The 10,495-nt window shown below is 40.5% G+C and overlaps 1 long non-coding RNA gene across 1 annotated transcript; it reads left to right on the top strand.

The window, feature by feature from the left end:
• Window positions 1–531: 531 nt before the first annotated feature.
• LOC135110205 (uncharacterized) lies at window positions 532–10,128 on the top strand. The gene is made up of 3 exons (XR_010273153.1): window positions 532–691; window positions 6,986–7,150; window positions 8,894–10,128. It is a non-coding gene; the product is annotated as an uncharacterized LOC135110205 (long non-coding RNA).
• Window positions 10,129–10,495: the final 367 nt, after the last annotated feature.

Here is a 10,495-nt window from a genome sequence, read left to right as displayed (position 1 = left end):
ACCATCCCTGGGGTAAGATTAAAACTATTTGCTATGAATTCGTAACACTACAACAACAACAAAAGTAACAATACTTTTGTTGGATTTACATATCTCTTACACTGGAAAATATTCCATTAACAAAATACCAACGAATCCCTTGACAAAGTTAAAAAAATGTTGCAAAATGATGAAAGACGTGGCGTCCATGCCAGAGCGGCGAGGAACCCTTCCTTGTTTTCCATCCAGGGCTCTATTTTTTTTTAGGTAATTGCCTCAGATCAGCGTAATCTCACCACTTTGAAGGTGATTCTGCGGTAATGAGATATCTACGGTAATTCTGAAGTAATCTGAGTAACTTTAAGGCAATTCTGACGTAACTGGAATACTTAAGCAACACTGCTTGATCACTTCCTATCACAGACACTGTTTACAAAATAGGGTAAAAAGATTAAAAAAAAAAAAGAACTAGAATAGAAAAAGATAAAAAGAAGAAATAGAAGATAATTAAGTGTAGTGTTTATTTTCCATGATTTGCAATCGGATAAAAATAGCATTACAGGAGTGGCAGGGAAGGATGTGGGTGGCCTGGAAGCTGTGATGAGTCGAGTGAGGCAGTCGGGTGGGCGCCAATCTGTGGTGAGAGTGGAGTGAGGGGACGTTTGTGACTCCGCTCCTGCATTTCCACGTAACTTCCCGGATTTTACCAATAGTAAGAATCAGGATGGCTGTAGATGAGTGCAAGGTGTGTAAGGAGAGTGTGACGACCAGCTGTAGTGGCGTGGAGTGTGAGGTGTGCGTGTTATGGTTCCACACAGCCTGTGTGGGGCTCAAGGCCTCCACCAAGATGCTGAGCCACAAAAACATTGTTGTGTGACGAATATCTGGAGGCGGCGAAAGAGAAGCTGAAGACCAGGAAGCAGGACGTGGTGGCCAAGGAAGTACAGACGACGGCGGTAGTGACTAGCAGAAAGGACACGCAGACGGAGGACGTCAAGGGTGAGGACACAGGCTGTGAACCCCAGCGAGACCTAGAAAACAATGGCATGTAAACGAAGGAGAAAGACCAGCAATCACGAAGAGGGCCAACAATGAAGAGAATGATTCAGAGGAAGTCCTCAATCTGCACTGCTGGGGACAGCATGGTCAAGAATGCAGGTTCCCATCTCAAGACCAAGATGAACGGGAGCTCACAGGAGTGTCTGAGGGGAGCCAAGATTAACGAAATAAAGAAGACGGTGACTGAAAAGACCCAGAAGTTTAAGAATGGTCTGCTTGTGATCAAGGGCGGCGGTAACGACCTGCTGAAGAAGATTGGAGCATAAGAAACAGTGGTTGAGGTGGTGGAGGCAGTGAAAGCTACTGAGGGTAAGAACCTGAGTTTGGCCGTGGTGGGAGTGAGAAGAGGGCCAAGAGGAGAACTGCAAGATCCAGGAGGAAGTGCTGAGAGTGAAGCTAGACTGGCTGAGGGGCAAGAAAGGCAGCATCAGCTTCGTTGACCTGGACGTTACCCTGAGGGAGGGCATGGACTTCCTGCTGGACGGGGTGCACCTTAGTGAAGTCGGCAACGAGAAGTTGTGCAGGTGGCTGCGTGAGTGGATGTGAGCAAGGTCCACTGTGTGCGTGGGCTCTGCCCGAATGAGGGATAAGAGTGCATCGGGGCAAGGAAGAGAAGACCTCAGACAGGCAAGGTCACGTATGAAACTCGGTTGTATGAATGTGAGAGGATGGGGCATCAGCAAATTTGAAGATGTACGCAGGGAGTTGAATGAGTGGAATCTGGACTTGGTAGGAATTAAAAGTAGAAGAGCTTGATGTAGGAGACAGTGCAGAGAGTGAGGACGTGTTAGCTGCCCGAGTGGAGTGTAGGAATGAGTGCCGTAGACCTAAGAGGGAAGTTGTAGTTGTAGTGTACATGACAGTGGAAGGTGAGAGAGCAGTTAGGGAGAACAGCAGAAAATACAGTATATTGAAAAAGGTTGCAAGAGATCATACTGGAGAGAGAGTGACTGTTATGGGAGACATGAATGCATACATAGGTATTTTAGATGAACAGATGAATAGGAATGGTGAGATGCTTGATAAGTTTGTGAATGAGATGGACCTAGAAAACCTGAATGAGACCCTGACAGAAGGACGAGTAACTTGGTGTGCTAGGAACTAGGAGTCAGCGATTGACTGCATGCTAGTGAATGGGAGAATACATGAGATTGTGGACCGCATGTGGATACATGAGGATGGAACGACTGATGTTGTCTGGGACCATAACATGCTGGTATTAGAATGTAAATTGAATGGAAGCGATGGAATGAATGCCAAGGCTAAGAGGAGAAAGTGGAGACTGAGGGATGTATGATGGGAGAATTTCCAGGTAGACTTGAGTGAGAGAAACTGGGAGGATGAAAACTTTGAATGGTGTGGATGAAGTGAATGATAGGTTTGTGGAGAATGTGAGAAATGCAGCAGCCAGCTAGATAGGGTATGTAAGAGTGAATGTTAGGAAGTGTAGATGTAAGCCATGGTGGAGTGACAAGATTAGGGATGCTAGGAAGGAAAGAAAGAGACTAAATAGGGTGTGCAAGCAGTTGATAAAAAGGAGGCATGAGAGCGAGGAGGCCAAGAGTGAGTACCAGAATGCATGGACATCATATGTGAGCCAGCAGCTAGTGATAAAGCAAAAGATAATGAATGCTAAAGTTAGGTGTGAGAGAAGTGTGATTCAGTCCTTAAGAGAGAAAGGTGTTGAAGGTGGTTGAGAATGGTACAGATTAATGAGGGGTGAGGGAATGCTTGACAGTAAGAATGTGGAGAGTCTGAAGGTGAATGGAGCAATGGTGACAGATAAGGAAGAAATGAGAAGAGCAATAAAAGAGTTCTGGGAAGAGATTGGAGGTGTAGGTGAGGTACTTGATGTGAGAGAAGGATGTGTGATGCCAGACATGGGCATGATTATGATTACTAATCAAAAATCTTAATCCATGGGTCTGATTACATAATCATGATAAAAAATAGATAACTTGTGTAATCATAATCAAATCATAATCATATTGTTCTTGATAATAATCAGTGATTAAAATTTGATTATTGTGATTATATCTTTGTAATTTCCATGAAGCACTTTGCTTTCAAGTCCAAGTATGTTTTGAAAGCTTAGCACCATCTCATGCTTTCACTTGCTTGTCTCCCATGATATATGAGTATCAGTCAAATGCACACAGTCTATACATGATTCAGCATACTTGAAATACAGTACTGGTAAAAATAATTGCAGCCAGGCTGGTGTGGGAGTGCACAGCCACAGGGTTACATTTGAAACATGTTGTCTGTGTAATCACTGTAATATGTGTACCAATTGTGGAACTCTACCATTGTGTGTGTGTGTGTGTGTGTGTTGTAGTACTATATCACCCAACACGTTTGTACAAGAATATGCTGCTGGCTACATAAGGCAAACAACACGTTTGTACATGCATATGCTGCTGGCTTGTGGAAAGGAAGCAGGGCCTGTATCAGGAGTCATTGTAAAAGTCTCATGTCTAGTATCACACATTCGTCATTCTGCTCTAGCATCTGACATTCTCAAAGGTGAATGCAGACCTCAGGCCAAAAATGTAACCCGATGGAACAGCAGTAACAAGATGCTTTGCTCCCTTCTGAATATTGATCCAGCCAAGCTTGATCAGTTAAACTGTCCAGTAAAGCTAACCAAATATGAACTTAATCTCATCTAGAAAATAACAGACATCTTGACATCATTTCAAGTAGCCTCATCTAGGAAATAACAGACATCTTGACGCCATTTCAAGTAGCAACTCTAAGAGTGTCAGGGAGAGAATGTAACATCAAGCAAAGTAATTCCATGCATTTGTGGACTGAAAGCTGAGCTTGAACAACTGTTAGACATACAAGTTAAAGATGATTACTACTCTCAAAAGCTCAGTCGAGAAAAGCTTGAAGATCTATGAAGACATGGAGATGTTACAGCTGGCTTCACTCCTAGATCCACACTTTAAGATGGACTGGTGCTCACCAGAAGAAGTTTTGTTCATGAAATTCCTCCTGAAGTCTAAAGTAGATGAAATTATGCCTACTACCACTGAAGAATAGGGTTCCCTTCAGGAAAATAAGGAGACCCCTACAGAAAAGTGCAAGCTGTTCAGATTCATGACACCATCAGCATCAACAAGCTCTTCCTTCTGTACATTAACATCAACTTTATCACAAGTAGAATCCTACCTGAGTCAGCCAAGAACAGAGGATGACAATGATCCCCTTCTCTTCTGGGAACAGAATCAGTCAACATTACCTCAATTAACTATACTGGCTCTCTGATATCTGTGTATCCCAGCATCATCAGCTCCAATTGGGAGACTTTTCTCTATTGCTGGGAACTAACACAGTAAATTAGACATAATCTAGCCTATAAGAAATCATGTGTATAACAAGTTCTGTATTTTTCAAAGAGAAATACTTTCTTTTCATTATTGCTGTGAAAGCTTGTGATAATGATTTGAAATAAATTCATAGAAGTAATATATTATCTACTGTAAAGCAAAAACAAATAAAACCTCTTACACACAATGTATGCTTTTAATACCAATAGTTAGTAAGTGATTTAAACAGTTATATTACTGTGCTCAAATGTGGAACAGTGCACCTAATAGTTTGCTACCTATGTAGACATTGTACTTGATCATTGCTAATCATTATTTTTTATAAATAATCACAGCAAAATGTGATTATAATCATAATCTAATCCTAGTCATGCACAAAAAGAAAAAAATAATCATAATTAAAAATAGCAAAACTAAAGTAATCATAATTTAATCACAATCAAAAAAAGTATTCCAGACTGTAATCAAAATCACATCATAATAATATTGTTATAATCATGCCCATGTCTGTGTGACACTGGAGAGGAAAGATGCAGATGAGTGGAATGAAAGAATCAGCAGTGAGGAAGTGGAAAAATGTGTGAAAAGGCGGAAGAATGGGAAGGCAGCAGGGCTAGACGAGATACCTTATGAGATGTACAAAAATGGAGGGGGAGTTGTGATTGATAGGATGACCAGGTGTGGGAGGAGGAGAGAGTGCCAAGAATGTGGAATGAATGCAGGGTGACTTCCATAAGGGAGGATACAGTTTCAAAAGAGGCGCAACAAGACACTTAGATTTGCTTTTTTAAGTGACGTATTAGTAATTACGAAGTAGCAAGCCCCACAGTCGTATTTGGTTTTATTAACCCCACAGTTGAAAAATTACAGGCCGATTGCTTTAGTGAACACAGTAGGTGAAGTTTTTAGTGCAGTGTTGAATGAAAGATTATGTAAGTGGATTGAGAGAGCTGGAGTGTTAGGTGAACAGAATGGGTTTCATGTGGACAGAAGAGCAGAAGATAACTTGTTTGTGGTGAATGAAATGATTGAGAGAAAGAAAAAGGATGATAGTAAACTGTACTTAGATTTTCTAGACACAGAGAAAGCTTATGATAGAGTGAATAGAGAAATGCTAGGTAAAGTCTTAAAAAAGACTGGTGTGAGTGCAAAGATAGTTAATATAGTTTGAAGTATGTATGTAGACCCAAGAGCTAGATACAGACTAGGAGATATAGAAACAGGCTGGGTGAGCAGTGAGAGGAGTCAGGCAAGGCTTGTCTACAGAGGAGTTAGCAGCCAGGATGAGAGGAATGTGGGAGTGAGTGTGGGGAATATGTGTGCTTTTTATGCAGATGATGTAGTGGTTATGAGTGAATCAGCAAATGAACTTCAAAGTTTGTTTGATGTAGATGGGTATGGAAGGGACTTTGGTGTGAGATTTAGCAGAGAGAAAAGCAAGGCAGTGATTGTGAATAGGTCAGAGGATGAGAGAAATTCAGTGTGGAGACTGGGAGGAAATGTGTTGCAACACACAGATGAATACAAGTACCTGGGAATGTGGATGAGTCTGAATGGCTGTGTAAAGGCAAAGAATGAAAAGATAAGCATGGTGAACCAGTGGATGGGTTGTCTAGGAAGTACAGCAAGGATGAGAGCAAGTAATTATGACATGCTGCGAGAAGTTTGGAAGAGTTTGGCTGTTCCGAGCTTTATGTATGGTATGGATGTGACCATGTGGAAAGAAAATGAATTAGAGAAGTTAAAAGTAGGACAGAATAGAGTAACAAGGATGGCACTTACTGCACCAAGGTATGCAGCAATAGAGGCCTTGAGAGGGGACATGGGATGGAGTACTTTTAAAGAAAGTCATGCAAAAGCAACCTTCAGGTACAAAGCTAGATTAGAGCGAATGGATGATGCGAGATTAGTCAGAAGGGTGTTTCTGTGGAATGTTAGGAGTAGCAGGTGGGGGAAGAAGTGTGTTAAGATGGTAGTTAAGAGTGGCTTGGAAACTAGTTGGGCTTTCCAGTGGTTTGAGGGGAGGCATGTTGAGAGTGACTGGAGTATGATTGTCAGAAATGGAGAGCGTTTAGAATGTGATGTAAGAAAGTGGAAAAGTGAGATAGACAGAGTGGTGAAGCATGTGGGATTCAGTGAATGGAAATAAGATGGAACAAAAGAGTACTTTGGAGTGGTATGTAAAGTGTATGAAAAGTGGCATGAGGGAAGCCTGGGTGCTGATCTCTTCCGAGCAAGGGCACAATTAATGGATGTGAATGTAAGGAGTTACAGATGGTCTGAGTCCCACAGCAAAGTGTGCCAGGTGTGTGACATGGGAGAGGCTGAGATGGTGGAGCATGTAGTGTTGGAGTGTGTGAAGTATGCTAGAGACCGAAATGAGATGATGCAAGTGGTGCTGAGGGAACTGGTACATGCTAGTGTGAAGACTGGAAGGGAATGGATGGCATTGCTGTTGGGACTGTGTGGGGAGATGAATAAAACGATGATTGAGGCTGTGAAAGACTTCCTGGAGAAAATGTGGCATGCTAGATGTAGGAACTAGTGGTGTGATAGATGCTGTATAACTCTGTATGCCATTTTCTGTTTGTTGTTCTTTTTTTTCTCTACAGAAGTGCCAATGCAAAGGCCTGGCTTGGGAGGAATCTTGAGCCTCCTGTAAGATTAAGGTCAAGAGCCATGACATATGTAAACAAGTTGTACAGTGACAGTGACAGCAATATGCAACTAGAGCATTGCATTTTGTGTGCACTGCCGAGAGGAATGCATTGACTGAGGTAAGAAACAAGGCAGCTTGAGTATTCAGGAGTCGTGTTCTCGAATGCTACTACGATAATGTTTGTGGGCTAAGAACATTTTGGCACTAATAATTTTCAAAAGCGTAATGGTTTGCAGGTAAGATCTATGGAACATTTGTAGCTATGACAGGGTTGGGGCTTTCATAGCTCACAAAGAACAGTAGTTTCTCCTCAACAACAACAATGGACGCTGTCTTGCTTGCTTATGTGTAGCATCGTGCTTTAAGAAGAGAATGCAGGTCCAAATATCATTTAGATCTGTTGGACCATAGTGATGAGGAACTCTTAAGATACTATAGATTCCCTCAGCAGGAGATATTGGAGCTGTATGAGGAACTAGAGCCATTCATTGGACGTATAATGAGAAGATCTCATGGCATTAGGACTACAACTCAAATTCTGAAGGCATCAAGGTTTTATGTGAGTGGAACATTCCAAAATGTGATTGGTGATGTTGCAGGTGTGACACAAGGAACTGTCATCAAAGTTATTAGCCGAGTGATGGATGTACTTTATGAAAAAGCAAAATAAGAAATAGAAATGCCCTCCTGAGGTGAAATAAAAACTATTCTGAATTTTTTCGGGACCAGTGGGTTCCCAAAAGTGACAGGAGCCACTGATGGAATCCACATACCCATCAAAGCACCCAGTGATGATGAACACTTGTTCATCATCAGAAAAGGGTACCACTCCTTGAATGTGCAAGTTGTGTGCAACAGTGATAACCTCATCACCAGCATATCACTCAAGTACCCTGGTGGCACACTTGAGAGCTTCACCTGGAACAATAGCTTTCTGAGAGAGAGATTTGAGGCTAGTGAATCTCAAGATACTTTAGGTAAGCATAAGCCTGTTTTTGAAATAAACGATGTTTGGATACGTGACACTTTTTTTTGTCAGTTATTATTCTTAATACAATTAAAGAGAAGATTCTACCAAATTCAAATACCATTTTGATATAAGTAAATTAATAATGTTCTACAGATATTCACTAAACAGTATGTCTAACCTGATGATATCATGTAACCAGCATTCCTGTTCAGGTAGCCAACTTACTTACTCAACTTCTAATCCTACCAACTCTAATGTGACTTAAGTAGTTAAATGTTGAAAATGACTGAGCCTGAATCTTACTATTTTTCATCACTACTGTTTCCTGAGGTAAAAGGAAGTATGGAAATATCAAGGAAAATTTTGCAAATTTGTGCATTTGGTTTGGTATGGTTAAATCAGCTTAGATGAGGTTAGGTTTTGTTTTGTTTTGTTAGGTTTTGTCTTGTTAGGTTTGGTTAGAGTAGATCAGATTGGGTTACATTAGATTAGGTTTGGTTATGTTAGTTAAGAAAGTCTCAGCAGTTTGCACAAAAAATATAAAAAAATAATTTTTTTGAGCAGTAAAAATGAACTTCTTCCAAAGCCAGAGCCGGTCATTTCCAACAGTTTTACCTCTTAAGCATAAAAGAGGAAAAATAAACCTATTGTGCTAATATGTATACTGCAGTTCACAAATGGCCATGGTAAAACCATTCACTAGAGACTAGACAGTAGGCACTAATTTTGTGATAGCCACACATTTTCTGTGATACCAAACACATAATAAATACCAATAACTGTATGTCATTGACACCAAGACAAGAGCTATACATTTTTTCATGAAAGTTGTCATATAAGAAAAATAAAAAAATAAATAAAAGATAAAAATTTTAACATCCTGTATTTCAGGTGACAGGCTATCCATCAGAATCCTTCCTGATGACCCCTTTGGCCAATCCCACCATCCTTGCCAAGCATCACTACAACAGCTGTCATTTCAGAACAAGGGCTGTAATCAAACAAATTTTTGGCTAACTTGAGTCACAGTTTAGATACCTTCACAAGTCAGGTGGTCATTTACAGTATGAACCAAAATAAATGTGTAAGAATAATTGCTGCTTGCATGTTGATGCACAATTGGTGCATCAATCATAGGATTCCACTGGAAGATTGGAAGAGGAAGACGTGATAGAATTAAGAATTAATGGAAATAAACAAAATGATGGAAATGCAGCTCAGGATTCACTTATTCAGAATTGGTTTTCTTAAACTTTGAGGAATGTGTATTGCCATGTTGCTTTTCTTTCAATTTTTTATCAGAATTTTCATGATTATTATTCTTCTGAACTTCCTAACTGCATGCCTCTCCCCTCCTGTGGCTTTGCTGCTAGAGACTTTCTACTTACTCTCATCCTTACTATGTCCACCTTTTTAATGCAAGAGTTAATCAATATCTTCACTCTTACATCCCTTTCACTGGTAAACGCTGGAGCTTTTTCTGCTTCTATATTTCCTTTTGCCTTTGACAGTTTCAAAAGAGGCGCAACAAAACACTTAGATTTGCTTTTTTAAGTGACGTATTAGTAATTACGAAGTAGCAAGCCCCACAGTCGTATTTGGTTTTATTAACCCCACAGTTGCATTCGTTAAACACTGGATGCAAGCCCCAACATTGGGTTGGTAAATACTAAGCTCACCATCACTGGTTGGCAGCTCTTGTTCCCTCAGTGACAAGGAAAAGTTACTGAATTTTGTTATTTCTCATTTAGTAGATTGAGTTATGCATTTTCTTCCAGCTATAGCTAAAGAAAGAGGTGATCTATCCATATATATGCCCTCAGAATTATCATACAACATATAATAGTGAAGAAATTTGTGATTGTATGGTGGTGTTTGGAGCGATCAGAGGCAGAGGTTGGACATAATTTGGCTTGTAATATAGTTAATAGTGAGCATTTCTCACTGAACATATATGTGGAGATGTGAGTTATTTCTTTGTGTACAGAACTAAAAGAAACATGAAATCCACCTACAGTAGTTTGAATATTGAAAGTGCATGCACCTATGCTGAGGCCAGTGAAATTGCTGTCCAGGAGATGAGTCGAATGTTTTCTCATGCTTGATAAATGGGAGTTATAACAGTATTGCTGTTATTTTCTTTATCCTCATACTAATGAATGATAATTGTGCTTGCTCTAGAAGCAATGTAGTTAAAAATAACCTCCCAAACATGACTTTGAGCCAAGCTAAAAAGGATGTCCACAATTTGCATGACATGCCCATGCGACACCAGCCTCCACTTGCCTGTGGCCACCAGCTGGCTGTCTAGAAGCAATATCAGTCAAAAATAACCTCTCAAACACGAGTTTGAGCTAAGCTTGAAAAGGATGTCCACAATTCACATGACATACCCATGGGACACCTGCTGCAGCTTGCCCATAGCTACCAATCGGCTATCACACCCCATCACCTAACCCAACCTAATGAAACTAACCTAAGCAAACTAATCTA

This window comes from Scylla paramamosain, chromosome 20 (assembly GCF_035594125.1).
Source record: "Scylla paramamosain isolate STU-SP2022 chromosome 20, ASM3559412v1, whole genome shotgun sequence".
Taxonomy (NCBI): domain Eukaryota; kingdom Metazoa; phylum Arthropoda; class Malacostraca; order Decapoda; family Portunidae; genus Scylla; species Scylla paramamosain.
This window is presented reverse-complemented; position numbering and strand designations above follow the sequence as displayed.